Raw genomic sequence first — 17,904 nt, forward strand, 5'->3', positions numbered from 1 at the left:
AAGCATTTTGTATTTTTGCATAGACTTTATTTCTTTCTTAGGACATGTTTCCATGACTGCCATTTTCTTATTCTGCCTGACTTCTTCTTCGATGACCCACATTTACCAATATCTTGCACACTTGAGAACTTGGCCTCAGCACCCGAGCCTGTGGTAGGACCTTCATGGAGCCTGAGATATAGTTTATCACAAATAGCCTCTTTCTCCCTTGAAATTCTAGACACAGAGTTATATCAGGCAACAGGACACACTCTAGTTCTTTGACAAAGCCAGAATATCCATGCATTGATTCTGCCACTGCTTTTGACACAGAATAAGAGTGGAAGGCATAGATAGCAAAGAGGGAAGTACAGCTCTTGCAGCCGAGGGACAGGAGGCTGGCTCCTAGTTTCTATTTATGGCCTTGACCTGCTGCTCATGATAGTTGCAGCCATTTCCAGAACAATAAAGTATCATGATGAAGTGGGCGGGTGTGAACAAGCCTATGCATCTGTTTTTAAACTCGGAGGCAGGAAAGATATAGCCTGAATCTGAGGAACTAGAACAGTCAGGTCCTTTCTCTGATTCAGCCTAAATGTGAGTTTCAGTAGCATTTGGTCTTTGAAATTCTTTTTCTCTGACTACCTTTTGTTGGTTTACTTCTAATTTCTGTTATTGCTGAAGTACTGACTGCAAGGAGGGGATTGTGCATCACACCACACACTTAAGAACATGGAGAAATGGTGTCACAGTAAACAAAGCATTACTTACTTGCTAAGATTCCTTTTTAATTTTTTATTTTGTAGCTACAACTCAGAAACTTGTAAATAAAACCCACAGAGATCACATTTTACTCAGGAATTAGATTCTGGAAAAGATAATTGCTGCCCATAAAATAAGCAGCTTAGAGTACATGTTGATTAAAAAAAAATCACACTTTCACCAAGGTACAAAACACCTAAGCTAATCAACCTTTTCTGGAGTATACAATACTGAAAGACCAAAACTACAGAGTGTATGCCTGCCTTGACATGGTATATGGCATTGGGGAGAATCAGTGGTGTCAGCTGTATTTCCAAATTCAGGCCATTTTTGTATTGTTAGTTTCGGTGCACTTTACTTTGCCATTGTTTTAGAATTTTTTTTAAATATAGCGTAGTACATACCACAATACAATGAGTCAATACCCCATGCAATAGGGCATTATTTTTCTTATACTTGCATATACACTTTAGTTAGAACTAGTAATAACATATATAAATAGCCTCACCCTAGTTGTTTTGCTGTTTCACACTAGGATTGATTAAAATAGGAAGGTATTAAGAGGGGATTTGACATCTAATACCAGCTACAACCAGCTACAGATGCTACAGTACACAAAGTAACTGGCATTTTAATTTCTAATCATGTATTGCACATTAGTCAATTATTATAAACTCCATAAGCATAATGATTTTTAGAAAATTTTGCTGGGTTAGTGTACGTGGTTTCTGGAGGAGAATGAAATGATTCAAGCTTAGTTAGATAATGGCTCAATTGCTTGGCATCCTCATTCCTGATTCTCTGGTCTCCATGATAATTTACATGTCATTCTAGAGATAATTGCAATAAATACAGAATGTAAGATAGAGACCTTGAAAAGAAACATGGTGGGTCCTTTGGTAGGAGAATGCCAGGGCCGGTAAGCAAGAGAGGGTGGAATGGTGAGCAGAGGGAGGGGGGAGGGAACAGGCATTTGTTTTTGTTTTTGTTTTCTTATTTTATTTTATTTTATTTTATTTTATTTTTATTTTTTTCAGGGGGAACCTGGGAAAGGAGATATTGTATGACATGTAAATAAAGAAAACATCTAATAAAAAAAAGGAAAAAAATAAATAAATAAATCACTACACTACTTGGCATTAAATAGTCATTAAACAGATATTTATTGAATATATTATTAATTGATTAACATTATGTTAAATTAAATCATAATGCTACTTTAAAATAGGTCTCATTGATTAGCATATATATCACAATTGCCACCCCTACAGCAAACAAAATCCCTCCCCCATATCTTCTGCCTTGAAATACCCATATCCCAGAGGATCTGCCTCAAAGCCTGTGTCTGTGATTAACTTTGACAAGCAGTCACAAAGGTGACTCCCAGAACCGTGTGACCATAAATTATTTTAGTTAAAAGTTCTCTCATGTGTTTCAATCATGGATGTCCATCCAAAGAAGCATGAGAAACAACAATGAGGAGAAAGTTTGTTATTGAAAGCTATTAAAGAGAAATGTTTTGGCAAATGTTCTCTAAGATGACTGTCATCAAGTTTTCAGAGTGAGGACTGGGGATCTTACCTAGCAAAGCAGGATGTTTATCATTTTTGTTTGGAAAAGAAAAGTGAAGAACATTTAGTACTTCAAAGGACTAGCTAGGTCTGCAAACAACTGGCTAATGTTCTGACAAAACAGAGACCTTTCTCTCTAATTTTCCAAGTTTAAAGAAAAACACAAATTAAACCACTCTGATGACATATTTTGGAAGGAACTCTAAAAATTTAAAATAGAAGAAAATGAGCATATTTTATTCTCATACATCAGCATGCAGGAATTATGTACAGTAAGGGGTTTCATTGTGCCCAGTCCTGCTGACCATTGTAAATGAAGGGTCCCTGCCCCTGGAAGGAAGCCAACAGGGCATGGGCCTCACTAGTGTTGATGATTGCTGTAAGTAAAAGACTTCTTTGTATACTATTACACGTATTTTCATATTTCTCCTTTGGGGAATGCCAAGGTTAATTACTCTTTGATAATCAGAAACAGGAAGAATCCAGGAGGCTTGTGCATGTCTCAACAAAATGGCAGAATACCATGACCTTCAGGACAGCCCTTAAGGCTATGGGAAAGAACACTGAAAACATGAGTTTGAAAATATATAACTTCTCAACTCTGCAAAATATAAGGATGTGATATGAATTATATAAGGACATTCACAGTTCTAATGGAACAGAGGTAGCTGCACTAGGAGCTAGCTTGTCAGAAAGATATAAAGACAGACAGTACAGATGCAGGCAGATTCCTGAGTTCAAAGTCAGCCTGAAACAGAGTAAATTTAGGTTTAGGTGTGATCAGAATAGGAATTCCAGAGCAGGGTTATACCCAGCTATCTTATTTTCTGTGCTTGTGTTTTCTGTCTTTTCCTAAGAATCAAGGGACTGGGGTCATGGGATGCTGATTCAAGAGATAATCAAAAGGGAAATTGGGGTAAAGACTGAATTGTTATACAAAATAAAAGATTGGGCTTTTGGTCTGCAAGAGATGAATTATCCAGAGAGCTTTTTAAAAAGCAAGAGAAAGTTCTCTAGAGCAGAACAGACTATAAAGAACAATCTAAAATGCTTTATTATTTTTTATACTTTTTATTAGATATTTTCTTTACTTACATTTCAAATGTTATCCTCTCTCCCAGCTTACCCTCCAAAAATGTCCTTTTCCATAATCCCTCTGGCTACTGACCAACCCACCCACTCTGGCTTCCCTGTCCTGGCATTCCCCTACACTGGGGCATAGAGCCTTCTTAGGACCAACGGTCTCTCATCCCATTGATGTCCAACAAGGCCATCCTCTGTTACATATGCAACTGGAACCATGAGTCCCACTGTGTGTACTCTTTGGTTGGTGCTTTAGTCCCTGGGAACTCTGGGGGTACTGGTTAGTTCATATTGTTGTTCCTCCTATGGGGCTGCAAAACTCTTTAAATCCTTGGATCGTTTCTCTAGCTCCTCCATCGGGAACCCTTTGCTCAGTCCAATGGTTGGTTGTGAGCATCTACTTCTGTATTTGTCAGGCACTGGCAAAGCCTCTCAGGAGATAGCTATATCAGGCTCCTGTCATCCAGCACTTCTTGGCATCCACAATAGTGTCTAGGCTTGGTGATTGTATATGGGATGGATCCCCAGGTGGGACAGTCTCTGGATTGTCATCCATTCAGTCTCTGCTCTAAACTTTGTCTCAGTAACTCCTTCCATGGGTATTTATCTTAAGCCTGAGAAATACAGCAAAATTTCTCAACACATATTATTTAATTCATACTAAATTGAGTTTAAGATTTTTAAGTAAAGTTATTTAAATATACAAGTTGTAAGGTGATTTCTTATTGTAGCACTAATGGGGAATGCATATGACTAATATATTTTATATGCATGTTTGAAGTTATTACAATGATGTCGGTGACCAGCCTCAGCTAGATCTGTGTTCCTGAGAGAATGGGTGTTTGAGTGAGGTGAGACAAATGACTTGAAATCTAATTGTGTGTGACAAGCTGGTAGCCAAGACAGCTCTAGATTTTTCTCTCTGTGTGTGTATTCTGCTTGAGACAGTTTACACAATGGAGTACTACTCTGCTATTAAAAACAATGAATTTGTGAAATTCTTAAGCAAATAGATAGATCTACAAAATGTCATCATGAGTAAGGTAACCGAATCACAAAAGAACAGACATAGTATGCACTCACTGACAAGTGGATATTAGACAAGAAGCTCGGAATATCCAAGATACAGTTCACAGACTACATGAAGCTCAAATAGAAGGAAGACCAAAGTGTGGATACTTCGATCCTTCTTAGAAGGAGGAACGAAATACCCAAATGGGAGGAGATACAGAGACAAAGTGTGGAGCAGAGACTGAAGGAAAGACCAACCAGAGACTGCCCAACCTGGGGATCCATCCCAGATACAATTACTAAACCCAGACATTATTGTGGATGCCAAGAAGTGCTTGCAAACAGGAGCTTGATATAGCTCTCTCCTGAGAGGCTTGGCTAGCACCTGACAAATTCAGAAATGGATGCTCACAGCTATCCATTGGACAGAATACAAGGTTCCCAATGAAGGAGCTAGAGAAAGGACCCCATAAGCTGAAGTGGTTTGCAGCCCCTTAGGAGGAGCAACAATATGAGCTAACTAGTACCCCCCAGAGCTCCCAGGGACTAAAGCACCAACCAAAGAGTACACACAGTGGGACTCATGGCTCTAGTTGCATATGCAGCAGAGGATGGCCTAATCGGTCATCAATGGGAGGAGAGGCCCTTGGTCCTGTGAAAGCTCTATGCCCCAGTGTAGGGGAATGCCAGGGGCAGGAAGCAGGAGAAGGGTGAGTTGGTGGGAAGGGGGAGGGAGAGGGAATAGAGAGTTTTTCAGAGGGGAAACCAGGAAAGGGGAGAACATTTGAAATGTAAATGAAGAAAATATCTATTAAAAAAATTGATGGAGGAAAAAAGATAAATCATATATACCAGAATCAAGTGAATAAAATAAGAAAGTGTTCTGTGAAAGATGAGCTATTAAATGTGGTATTCAAATGAGTTTTATACAGTTATTTTAAGATCATGTTAATTTATTTTTTAAGTTTTATATTATGTAAGACATATTCTCTTGTCATGAGAGTATGCATTATTCAAAACTTGATTCAAAAGCTTACCAAATCTTGGTTCAAAACTAACTATAGAAGAAAGACAAGTTTTCATTCTTTAGAGTCTGTTATACATGTTGACTTCAGAAGAATGAAGGACTAGACTTCACACATTACAAGCCTTCAGTGATGGAAAAGAAAGCAAATACAATTTTGTATGGTGTATCTTGACATTTCTGTAGAGGGTTTTATAATGGAAACTCCTACTGTTTGACTATATTCATCTTATTGATAATTTCAGTTACTCAAAAAAAAAAAAAGAAGCATACAGTCTTGAGGCTGCTTATAGAAATGACATTTTTGATGAATGGCATTCAAAGGGGATGTCAATATATGTTCCCATGCAACTACCAACCAATCTTTAAAATCATGCCAGAGAGGCTTTTTCATTTTTGGAAAGGATACATTTCAGTGGAGATGACCCTCCCTGTCATCTCCTGGAGTGTCAGCAGGATATGGACATTCTTCCCTGAAAGAGGGTTAATTGTGCCTTAATGTAGAATACAACCTCATGATTAACTAGTACCCTCAGAGCTCCCAGGGTCTCAACCACCAACCAAGGTCTGCATATGGTGGTCTGATTGTTCTGGCAGCATGTGTATAGTAGAGGATTGCAAATTCGATCATCAATAGGAGGAGAGGACCTCAGCTCTGTGAAGGTTCTGTGCTCCAGTGTAGGGGAATGCCAGGGCCAAGAAGTGGGAGAGGGTGGGGTGGCAGGCATGGGGAAAGAGGAGGCAGCAGGGGTTTGTTCTTGTTATTTTTGTTTGTTTGTTTGTTTGTTTTTTGGAGGGGAAACTGGTAAAGGAGAAATTTACATGTAAATAAAGAAAATATCTAAAAAAATAAAGAAAAATAAAAAAATTTAAAAAATTAAAAAATTTTTAAAAAAGAATAAGCAAATTTAACGGAGACAATGCCACATGTGCTTATTTTGGACCATCTTGATGTCTATCTTCCTTTTTGTCCTTTCTTGCCCTCTCCTCACTCCTCTGAGCCTTCCCCTCAGTCCCTAATAAACACTTGTACCCTCCTTTCAACTTATTTTTTTGTTCATTTTCCCAAATGGAAAGAAAAATGTGATGAGAAGATTGTCATTCTTTATGTAGTTTATTTTGATTTGGCATAATACTTTAGCTCTTCATCCTCCAAAATATTTCATCATTCCATTCATTCACATAGCTAAACAAACCATTGCATGTGTGTATCCTGACATTGGGAACTCACTGCACACAAATTGCTTTCTAGGGTAATATTTTTGTCAGTGTTTTGAAATGCCACTAATCCCGTTGTCATCATATGTCTATAATGATTCCTGGTTTATCATTCTTTTGTATGTAAAGTGCATGTTAGAGCTCAAGATCCTCTCTTATTTTGAGAATTGCAAAGTTTGAATGTTTGATTACATGTTTACACATGTGTGTATATGCTACCAAAACATGTCTACACATGTGTATATATACTAGCAAGTGTTTGCTGATAGCATCAATTAATTTCCATTGTCTAGATTGTGAGGTTGTAGCAAAACAAGGAGCATATTAAAACTCTATTTACAAGGCTTAGATGCTTGTATAGGAGGACATGCATGAGCAAATAAAAATGGTAATTACATTTTTTAAGTTGTGACATGTAGAGAAAAGCATCTACAAGTGGAGAAAGGTGCTGAAGATAGTCTTTTATATTTGTACATAAGGAAAGTGTAAAACAGAAGGCTTGCTAGATTCTCAAGGAAGCTGAAGAGAAAACTATGCTTATGTCTAAAGGAGTGCTCTAGACAGAGGAATCAGCAAGGTCCTGAGGCAAAAGTGTCATCTGAGGTTTTATGTCCTTTAACTCTTCCTTGAGTGCATAGTTGAACTTGATTGTCCTTTGTATCCTATTTGGACTGGTGATGTTTTTAGGAAGCATGGGAATATAGATAGCATGTTGAATTCAGATGAAAATGGTTCATCAGAGGAGAGCTTCAGAAAGGCAGAGGCAGACGAACATTGCAAGAGGAATGAGGAAAGATGGGAGCTGGTGTTTCAAAGTGGAAGTGGACTTTCTGTGAAAGGAGGGGGAGGCAGGAACTGGTCCTGGATCGGATGGGCCTAGAGAGTTTGTGATATGTGTATGTGAAGCCTCTGCTAATGAAGTATATGCTCTCAGTAAAATGAAGCAAGATAATTAGATGCACGTGAGAAAAGGGCTATCAAATTGCCGAGTTAGGTGAGAATGGGGTGAAATGGCTGTTGCAAAGAGTTCACCTGTGAAGTCAGCTATGAGAGTTCACGAGCTGAGGCTCCTTGTAGAGTTCTGCCTCTCTCCCACTCAGCCTGTCAGGCTTCTAAGTCACAAAAAGGTGTGATTTGAAGTTGCTCAGTCTGTCATCTTCCTTTCTGACATCTTTCCAGACAGATTTTTACAGCCTAATGTGTATACTGTGGATGGATTATATCTAAACACTTCCCAATTCTTTATTTCACCAACTACATGGTAGTAGGCTTTTATGCGATATTAATGAGCTTTAATTTAAATAACTATAGGTTATCAGATTTATATGTTGCATCACAACTGCTTCTCTATTTTTAGGTATACTTGAATTACATACTCAATTTCATGCTTCTTTTTTAAAAAGTATCATTGTTATATTTGTCTTGATCATACTGAACATGGATGGTCAGATTGCAGTATGAATTAAATCTTACCAGCAGTGATCAAATTCTCTCATCCCTGATTTGTTATTAATTCTGTCATAACTATTTCTGGCTTTCATGTGTTTTGTTGGATTTTTTTTATTATGCATTTTATTTGTCTCTCCCTCGTACTTGTCAGTTTCCCTATTGCAGACTTAGATATCAGGAGATATAATCCATAGAGCTCTATCATTCACAAATACTGGGAGCATCAAAGGTGTTGTAGTCACACTATGAGCACACTCCATGGTGATGCCTGATCCTTCTCCACATCTGAGGCTACAGCTTCCTAAAGAGCTATAACTGTAGCAATGTTTCCTGAACCTCCTTTGCTCAACAATTTTATGGGTAGAGGTGGAACATGTCACCTGCCATCTTTGTGGTGGGGTGGCAAGTATGATTCTGCCTCATGTCAAGAGGAGATCTTTTTAAAATTCTTCTTAATGGACAGGATCTGGTCCTCTGTCACCATTATCTGTTTCCAGCCATAGAAACAACTTACCAAGGCCTCTCAACACCTTACACTTTTCTCTTTTTCTAGCCCAGAAAAAAAAAATGGCTTCAAGTTTCCTCATGTGCCTTCAATAGCTCCCTACTGGTTATTGGTGGCAGTGGTTATCAAGCTATGAATCTCAGTTCACCAACTTCAACTGATGTCAATTTGTGTAATATAATGCACAGTTATCAGAACAGGGAAGATGAATTAAAACACTCCAATCACAGTGATTTTCAGACATAAAATCATATCTGTAGGAAAACAATTCTTTCTCCTTTCAACACCTATTAGCCTATGCTGAGTTTTCCTGTCTATGCAGTTTGGAATTATTTATTTATTTATCATTCATTTATTCATGAAAAAAGAAATGTCTGGGAAACAATTATACATGCTAGGTGTTTGTGATGAGGCAGTAATGTAAAGACATCAAGTGCCTGGCTGAACAAAAGTCATGGCACAAACAAAACCTATGAGAATTTACTCAATGACAGCAGTGAAACAATGGCTCAGGCATACTTTATTTATTACATTTTAAAGACTCATTATATACATATGCCCATATTCATGAATATGTAATTTAACCTAAACAGCAACTTCATGATCCAAATGCTGTTATCATCCTCATCTTACATATTAATATTCTGTAGAAAGGTTGTTAACCAAATTGCATATAGTTGCACAGCTTAAAAAAGGGGGAGCAGAAAGTGTATTTACCTTATATAATTAAACTTTGGAGTCCCTGTGCCAATAACTGTTCAGGTCAACACAGTTCTATGGAAGCATGCTGGGTATAGACATTGAGAGTTCACAGGATACCAAACTTGCTCTCTGGGTCTTATCGGATCTACTGCTTCGACTCCAAATTCATTTCCTATTGATTGTTTATACATCATTACAGTTTTGATTCTGAAAGGAAGACAGATGTGTTGCTTTACATATCTAGAGTCCAGTTGGCTTGACTGAGGCTTGAGTTCCAACTCTACCTCAGTATGATCAGACTGGGTTCTTATCAAAAGACTCTTGGGAAAACCTGATTCTCAGCACTTCTGATTGCTGATAGGATCCATTTCCTAAGGTGTTGGTTAAGAACCCTATTTCCTTGATGGTCAGAGATTTTTCTGAACTACTAGAAGCATGCAACTTTCTATGTTACATAGGCCCCTCCTTTCATCTTCAAAAGCAATTTTAATAGTGAGCCAATTTCATTTAGAGTGATAAGGCTTTATTGTATACTTCACCTGTCCTTCCTATCTCTTAGATTCTCCTATCTTCTCTCTTGCTGGTTACACTGAACTAGCCTACATAATCCTGAAAAATTCTACTTCAAAATTCAGATTTAGTCACCAACCATAATTCCATCTAGAAAGTACCTTCAATGAATATTTCACTGTACACAAAGAGGATATGGAGTTTTTATTTAACTTTTTTTTGAGACTGAAGGCAAATTTTATTTTTCCGGTCCACTTTTTAAGCCTTTTTAATTACATGCAGGTATTAAGGGCACTCAGTACAATAAGGAACTAGCAAGGCAGTAAGCAGAGTCCTGTGATCACTCTCAGGGCAGTTGTTTAAAGGGCTTGTCATAATGACCAAAATACTTGATCTCACTTCCTTGTCTAATCCCAAAATCTTCCCTGAAGCCCACTTCTTTTGTGCCACTCTAAGATTAAAATTCCTGCCTGAACCTACTTTCCTATTGTAACCTAAAATTAGATTCTTGCCGAAACTCACTTCCTTATCATAGCCAATGTGAAATTCCTGCAGGAAGACTATTTTCTTGTCCTTGGCTTATGTCAGCACCCAAAAGGCTCTCCACATCTCTCTCTTTTTTAATTCATAAACAAGGCTGAGCCTGTCTTAGGTTGTTCTGACAAGAATGCCTTCCTCACCCGTCTTCAAGACACTCAGCTTGTTTGTGTTATATGAACAAACATAGCCTTTTATTGTTTATTAAAAACAAACATGGATTTTTGGCACATGTGTCTGTCTTAGATTGCAAGGCTCTGTGCAGAATCTTACCCGTCACTGGCTTGCCAGCCTGTTAAATTAATAACTCTGCCTGGGGGTTCATTCTTTAGTTTCAAGCCATGTACTTGGGCTGCCAACATGTTGATGTTGTTAAAGGCAAGCAATGACAGTCACTATAGTTAGAAAAAGGTTCAAAGACATTTGCAGTGTGTTTGGCATAATTCCAACACCTCTCTGGATGTTTTAACTTTGCATAGTGAGACTATGAATTTAAAGAATGCTGCTTTGTTGAGCTTTGATGCTGTAGATACTGCTGATAAAATTATTCGTGGCCTGAAGTCAGTATTTCCATCTTGGTCAAGCTTCAAGACTGGTATACATAGCTTAATCATGCTAGCCCTTCTTGTTCTGGGAATATTTTTATTCCTGCCCATCATGTTAAAGCTTGCCTTTAACAACATCGACATATTGCATGTGGACTTTTTAAATTCTGCTGACCATGCTCTTACTTTGAGAACTATCAGTATATATCAGTCCCTCTGATACCACTGCTTTGTCCCAACAGAAACAAATATTCTGCAGAAACAAGTCAGGAGAGTTTCTATGGGTACTCAGAGTTGACATCCATAAAAGAGACATGACAAAAGTGTTATTAATTAAATAATGAAAAAGGATCAGGCATGCCCAAATAAGTTGGAAAATTCAATAAGTAAATCCTGGGAACAGAAAATGTGTCTTAGTTAGGGTTTGTATTCCTGCACAACACATCATGACCAAGAAGCAAGCTGGGAAGGAAAAGGTTTATTCAGCTTACATTTTCACATTGCAGTTTATCATCAAAGGAAGTCTGCCACAGGCCGGCCGATCTGGGCCTCCCTCAACCTGTGGGAGAAAGGAGGTCCTAGTCAGGTAGACAAGGCATAGGCGAAGAATGACAAACAGAGCTGACACAAGGGTGTGTTGAATCTGGATGTATTTGTATAAGGTGAAATTCAGGCTTAAATACCATACAGCAAGCAGGGCAGATGACAAGAGTCATGTAGGCAGGTGGGGGTTACAGTGGGGGATGCAAGACTGAGGTCACATAGGCAAGTGACCTCCACACCAAGGTCAGCAGGGTCTAGAAGCTAGGTGTGAAGCAGGAGGAAGAGGAGTGGAGCCCTCCCTGTTGAGGCATTTTGATATTCCTATGCTATTTCTATGGTCCTGCTGGAGGCAATGTCTAGGAGGTTTTAATCTAACACTTCTAGCTAATGTCTTTGGGTGGAAGTCCTTCATTACTCTCTAGTTTATAAAACATTTCTAACTATTGTAAACTATCTATTGACCAAGGAATGTGCTTGACCTCTGTTGCTAGCTGTGACAAGGCAGATTCCTTGAGAGAAATTCCAAGCTATGGACATCTAGGTATTAAACTAGGATAGGTTGGAAATATTGTATTGACCAGGAAACAATGTCCAATCTTAGCCATTTACGAATCATTTCTTAGGGTATCTTTATGCCTAATTATGAGGGTGTGTTGACGATTGGAAAGACTGATCTGGAACACGTCTGAGTTAGGAGATACCAGCGACTGTCTGAATGTCCAGGAGGCACAGAACTCCTTTTGGATCCTTATTGCCTCTTATCCTTTATCCCCTATATTTTGGATGTGACTGGAGTAGACGAGTGTGCATGGCAGAAGTCAGGACAGGATCTCACACAGAGCAGGAACTTAGAATCAGGAGCTGATGCAGAGGCCATGGAGGGTGCTGCTTACTGGTTTGTTTCCCCTGGCTTGCTCAGCTTGCTTTCTTATAGAACCCAAGACTACCAGCCCAGGGATGGCACCACCCACAATGGGCTGGGCACTTCCCCCTTGATCACTAATTGAGAAAATGACTTACAGCTGGATCTCATGGAGGCATTTCCTCAAGGGAGGCTCCTTTCTCTGTAATAACTCCAGCTTGTGTCAAGTTGACACACAAAACCAGCCAGTACAGAGAGTATAAGTATTTGTGAAGCAGAGAGATTAAATCAGAGACACTAGTGAATAGAATGAGCCTTTCCCACCCAAACATTAGACACAAACAGGATATTTCTATCACACTAAGTATCACGTTTATCTTGATAGTAACCAACAGATGTCTAATTGAACTTAAGGCCCAACTGCTCAGCAGGAAGGAAATCATGACATGTGGAAACCTCACCAGTACCCATGACCTAGGGGAACCATGAATCTTAGAGAAGAGCCTATTACTGCCACTTTCTTAAATTAGTCTAATTCATAACTGCACTCTAAATACTTATCTTTCTACCCACAGGTAAGTATAGCTCCCTTTCCTGATCAAAAAAACCTCCTCTTAGCAGCAAATAGAGACCACTACTGAAATTCATAACTAGTAAAAATTCAGAGAACAAATAGATCATAGCACGTTCTGCCCCTATTAATATATCTACATCACAAGTCACACATTGAGGGAACATCTTGGAAATGGTTACAGAATGATTGTAAGAGCCAAAGAATGAGGAGGCCTCTTGTGAAACTGTCTTCTAGAAATGAAAGCTACACTTATGATAACACAACAATATGACTGCTTACAAAGACTTGTGCATCAATATCAACTGACAAGCTAATTGGCAAGACATATCACAGGGCTCAACCTCTAGACAAAGAGCTATGCAACTAAGGTCTGCTAGAGAGGGAGAATTATTATTCCCTGGGGAAGTACTTCCTAATGGGTTATCTAATTCCAAGAAGTTGACCCTAAAATCATATACGTACAAGTAATACTTAAATGAACATATAAGCTTGTGTTTATAAATTTAAACATATGCATACATGTGATAATATTAGAGAAAAGGAGACTATGAATTTGAAAGAGAGGTCAGAGATATGGGAATAGTTTGAGGGAGAAGATGGAAGGAAAGATAAAATTATATTTTAATATTTAAAATTGTAAAAAATTAAATTTAGATGAAGAAAAAGGAAAAGAATTTTGTGAAGGCTGGAGAGATGGGTCAGCAGTAAAGGGAACTGTCTGCTCTTCCAGAGGTCCTGAGTTCAATCCCTAGCCACCACATGTTAGCTCATAACCATTTATAATGTGATCTGATGCTGGTGTACATGCAGATAGAGCACTCATACATTAAAAAAATAAATAAATCTTAAAATTAAAAGAAAAAAATTGTGAAGAAATTCAGCCATACAATGTTGTCCCTTTTAAATACCTTACAACTGTTCTGAGTTTTTGAAAGTTGTACATTATAATAGAAGTTGAATAATAAAATAGAAAAATACTAATAATAAAAGAATAAATAATCAGTAGTCAAATATTGAGACAGATAAAGGGAGGGAACATGGCTCACAAGGATACTGAGAGGACAATTGGTGTTCTTAGATCCCCATCTACTTCTCCTTGGAGGTGGGGAAGACTTCATTTGTCTTCCACACAATACTTTATATTTTTACTATTGAAACACTTCTATATTGGTTAAACGTGTACCTTCTCAACTGTTTGTCTATGCCAAGAGGAGTGTCAGATATTTATTTTTCTCCTTCATTTTGTCTTCTTTTGCTTTATTTTGGCCTAATTAACTATGAATTCCAATACTTTATCCAGTGTGTCCCACTCCCCCAAAATCCTTCCATCCCATTGACTGCCTAAAGACCTGGGTCGGCTTTATGTTATTGGACGATTTAAAGTGGCACAACCCAGTTTTGTTTCTACCCTCTAATTCTTGTTTTTTTCATTCTTGAATTTCATTGTTATTGTTGTTGTGTTTGTGTCCTTGTTGTATGTGCAGTGTGCTGTGTATGTGGGCATGTGAAAGACAGACAGCTGCCTTGGGTGACATTCTTCAGAAAGCATTATTTGCCTTGAGTTTTTGAGAGAGAAGTCTTCCATCGCTCTGGAAGCTGGCAACATAGCCTAGGCTGCCCGGCCACTGAGGCCAAGGCTTTGCCTCCCCAGTGCTGTGAGTGATTACATGTTTGAGCTACAACTCTCAAGCATTTTTAAAATGTGAGTTCTGGATGACCAAACTCAGGTTGTTTTGCAAGACAATAACTTTACCAGCTGAGGTATCCACCCATAAATATTTTCACTAAATATTAAATTTGGCTTCGTATCTTTCTTTCACCTTCGCCTGCACTTTCAAGTTGCTGGACTATTGGCATTTCCTGGTCTAACTAGTTAAGTGGGCATTCAAAATTCACTAAGAGAAGACTGAAATTTTGGCTTAACAACATCTGTATTTCTTGTGTTAGATGCAAAGAAAACAATCTCATTTGCTTCAATTCACACTTGTGTGGTCCTATCTTTATCCCTGTCATATTCAGGACAGCCATTGTGGTACGTACCCCTATCCCATAGGAGAAATGCATGTTCCAATAATTATTATCTCTATTCATACATGATGTCATAGGTAGCACTGCTTCCCCTTCAAGGCATCCCTGCTGAGCACTAGCCCCTATGTTCATTGATGCCATTAGCCAAGTTAGGGAATTGTTGCGACGAGAGCTCTAGGATGCAGTACCCTCCTTGCTAACTATGATTTGTGGTACCATATTGTGAGAAAGAAAAAGAAACCATGTTTTTTCTGGCTCTCATCTCCCAGCTACATGGCTTATTTTTGTTCTCCTTGATGAAAGTCTCAAGTACAGTGCCCCACTCCACTTCCCACCTGCTCCTCAGATGCCATTTGTCCCCCTATAATTTCCCACACTGTGGCTCGATGGCCTTTCCATTATCATGCTTTTAAATCCACCTGCCACACACATATTGATATTTTGTTATTTTTCTCCACACTTCAGGATTATGGGTTGCTCTTTCATCTTGGTTTTGAATTAATACACTCTTCAGAAGGCTTTGGGGAAGCTGAACTGTTAGCTCTCATTTCTAAGCCCATTAGTGCTTATTCACTGATCCCTCTCGTTGGTCTACCTCTGCTATTCATGGTTGTTCTGTCCTTTTATTTCTGGCTCTTCCCCTTTCCATTCTTAGGCTGATAAACTCCATTATTTGGTGATCAATTGCACTTCAATTACCTCGGCTTTTAAGGCTGGATTCGAATGGTCACACCCCACATCTCCTCTTTGATACATAGTCTGCTTTTGACAGAGTTCGTGGTTATTACACCTGCTCCTAACTGTGCTCAATTGCTATTTCTGATGGTTGTTTTAATTTGGGGGAGCAGTCTCATGCCATGCTTAACATTCTCAAACAGAAGAGACTCATCAGATCCTGAAATATGTAGTATCTGTGGTGGGTCAGCCAAATCATAAGTCATTGTGGGTGGGAGGTGGTTTTGTCTATGACTTTGAAAGAAACAAATGTAGGACTGTCCCAGGTACATATTGTATAACACCACATTTATCTATCTTCCCATGGCAAAAATAAAAAGTAAAAATAAAAATATAGTAGCTAGCCAGGAAACCAAATTTCATGCCTACATTTATGATAGATTAGTGATAAATATATGTTATACGGAAAAACCATTTCTTGTTGAGGCAAATTCTTAAAATTGCAGGCATGTGTGTTTAACTATATGGTTCTCACCAAAGGACAATGAGCCATCAAAGAAGGAACGGCTGTTGGAATATGGGCTTTTAATCTTTTTTATTGTTTTCCATTTACTCTGAACATTTCTTCTAGTATATTAAAATTCAGCAGAGTTCAAGAAGAAAAATATAAAGCTGACAGAATATTATGAAATGAAGGTTGTTTTTATTTTATACTTTGTTTGTAGCTGTTTAAACAGCTTATAAAAACCTTGTCTGGGTCTTTCTGGATACAAGCAAGAAAACAGAAACCACTACAATTATTCTAAATAGATAAGATTAAATGCAGACAGGCATTGGTGGCAGCTATAAACTGGAGCTATAAACAAAAGCTCTGCTGGGTCACTGAGCACTCCAAAAGGATTCCCACCAAGGCACATCCCATGGAAGATGAGTCATCTCACTGGGCTTCTGGGACTCTGACAACCCGACCCTCTCAGGAGCCATGCTCTATAGTTGAGATCAGGCTTCATTATTGTTTCTAAGTCTGCTGTCATTCTGGACCTGAGGTATTATCTCATTGGAATCTACGTCTGGTCCTGCTGTGCAGGATGGGCCCCAAAGTTTCTAACTTTGTCCAAAGGAAGCAAGCTGTTAGGCTGGTCTCATCCTATGTACCCGTCATACAGGGAGTGGGCCAAATGTAAGATACTTCGTTTTCAGCCCAAGTCATTTCCAGTTTATCGAACTTAGTCAAAGACTCAGGGTAAAACTGACAGTTTTACCAGTGTTGCGAGTCAGATGCTATAGCAACCTCACATAGGAAGATCTACAAGAGTCAGATTTCCTCAGACAGAAGGTCGGGTAGCATCCTCTGAGCTCAACAAGCATTCCTCTTCATATAAAGACAAGCCATTTAGAGGTGAGTAACTGGGTAATATGATGATCACTTGTGACCATCATCTAGGACCACAGCTTAACTGTGTTTTATGACTGGATGCAGCTATAAACTCGGGTATCTGTCCCTCCCCACTGCTGTTAGACCCCTTTCAGGTCCCAGACACGGGGGATGAAAGCATCTGTCCAGAAGCATGTCTCTCCAGGAAGCCATCAGTACATCGAAAGGTGAGAACATCATATCAAATTCTATATCCTCAGGATATGCTTGGTGCCAGCCAGGCTCCTTCTGACCTTTAAAATCAGCCCCTAGCCTTCTATTTAGTTGCTCCCAATAACAATTTCTCCTTCCCTTCAGAGGAATAGGATGCCAATAGAAGACATGTATGCCCTAAAACAGATTGACTTTCCCAGCTTCTATCCCACCTAACTACAGGCTTGAGACTGAGTCAATGCCCTTGCCCTGTGACTAAAGAGGACGCACACTATTCTGGGGTCTTGGATTTGAAGGGATTGGACATGATGTCTACTGTTTGTTTGTTTTCCTTACTATTGCAGCTGGGAGACAGTGAAGGCAGCAAAAGCCAACTTGACTCTTCATAGAATATACTGTGGGTAAAGAGGGCAAGGATGCTTACTGATTTGATTCTGCCCTGCTCAGTCTTCTGATGGCCTTGTGAAGGGCCAATAAATCCCAACTCTCTTGAAGCCACTGTATATTCGATGTCTTTGTTAGTTCACAAGGCATATGACAACACTTAAATTCCAAACTCTAAGTGGAAATAGTACCACTTAGAGATAATCAGGAGAAAAATGAAACATGCACTAAGTAGAATAACTCACAAAAGACCCATTTTTACATGGATTACTAAAAGGATGAATCTTCAGTAGAAATCAGAAAAAAAAAAAAGCATAGTGCCCCTAGACTGACAGTATCTGTGTTGTTGACACT

Source organism: Mastomys coucha, unplaced genomic scaffold (genome assembly GCF_008632895.1).
Source record: "Mastomys coucha isolate ucsf_1 unplaced genomic scaffold, UCSF_Mcou_1 pScaffold6, whole genome shotgun sequence".
Lineage (NCBI taxonomy): Eukaryota > Metazoa > Chordata > Mammalia > Rodentia > Muridae > Mastomys > Mastomys coucha.